The sequence below is a fragment of the Mesitornis unicolor genome, unplaced genomic scaffold, assembly GCF_000695765.1.
Source record: "Mesitornis unicolor isolate BGI_N332 unplaced genomic scaffold, ASM69576v1 scaffold36803, whole genome shotgun sequence".
Lineage (NCBI taxonomy): Eukaryota > Metazoa > Chordata > Aves > Mesitornithiformes > Mesitornithidae > Mesitornis > Mesitornis unicolor.
In genome coordinates, this window is record NW_010173265.1 from 18,235 (window position 1) to 19,762 (window position 1,528).

Sequence of the window (1,528 nt, forward strand, 5' to 3'; positions counted from 1 at the left end):
GAAGCAGGCTTACCCTCCCTCAACTTTGCAATGCCCAGACCTTGTTGTGCAAATGAGGGATCTGTGTGTTATCATGGTGCAGGTGTTCCCAAGTGGAGTTGTTCAGGAAGAGTGGTCATCTGTTACTTTTGCAATAAAAGGATATGAGGAGCATCTGCACCAACAGCTCTTCCATCAGGATCAGTATATGTTCCAATGATGTCTTTACTGTGTATAAGAGAGGGTCCCCCTTCTTTTTTGCTTACCTACTCTCCATGATGTGAGGCTAATCTCTGAACTTTGCTCAGTCATATTTCTTGCTGAAGTACCAAGAATTGTCTCAGTTTTCTAGGCAGCGTGTGTGGGTAGCCTGATGGTCTTACGTATTCAGTGGAGGGCAGACCCTACCTGGGGTAGAACTTCTGTGGCGAAAACAAGCCCAGAGAAGTGACCTGAATATATCAGGCCAGAGAGGACAAGTTGTCAGATGAAGGGCTTTGGTGCTTGGTTGTTTTAGTAGTTGTTTTTTTTAGGGTTTTTTTCTTTTTAAATTTGGTCTAGAATCTGCAGGAGCAGTTACAGGAACACCTTAGAAATTCTGCAGCCAATGGAAAGAATAAGCATGTGGTAAACCTGAAGAAAGCTTAATGGCAAGTAGAGCTGGAGTGGGAGTGTGGGGGAAAGGAAAGCATCCAGAATGCTGTTTTGAAGTGATGTTTCCACTGTCATGTGGGAAAGGATGTGACAGAGGAAAACTGTGACATAGTTATTGCATCAGATACCCCGAAGTGGAACAAATGATGCATTTTTAAAAAAGAAAACACCACCACCTTATGGTCCTACTCCTACTGACATCTATGACCTGATCTCCCCGAAGTTTAATGTCGTCATAAAGCTCTTGAATTCAGTTGCAACAGTCCAGGGTTTGTCTCACGTGGCACAAGCGAGGCCCCCATTCAGCAGTGTTTGGCCACTGTCAGCAGAAGGAGCAATACAAGATTTAAAAAGGTTTAAAAGAAGATTTAAAAGAAGGTTTTTCATGTGTTCTCCAGTGTAGCGAGATCCAAGACACCTCAGGAAGATTTTCCTTGAGAAAGACAGGGCAGCGCTGGGAGGAAAAGCTAAGAAAGCCAAGATTGTTTGGCTTTGATACAAGAAGTCTTGGGGAGCATCTCACCAAAGCATGTAAATACCTGGTGGAGAGAAGGAGCAAAGTAGATGCAGTCACACTCTTCCCAGAAGTACCAAGTGACAGGATGAGAGAAAGTGGTCACAATTTGCAACAGAGGACACAAAAAGAGGGTGGTCAAACACTGGAACAGGTTGCCCAGGGAGGTTGTACAGTCTCCATCCTAGGAGACATTCAAAACCTGACTGGACATGGCTCTGAGCAGAGGGTGGACTAGACACTCTCCAGAGGTGCTGAGCAACCTCAACCATTCTGCTTTTCTGCTTTTGATTCCACATAGTCCAGGAGAAGTATATTGTGAGCATATTTCTTTCCCCCTTGAAGTGCTATCTCATTTGAACTCCAGAATTCCTCTGTACT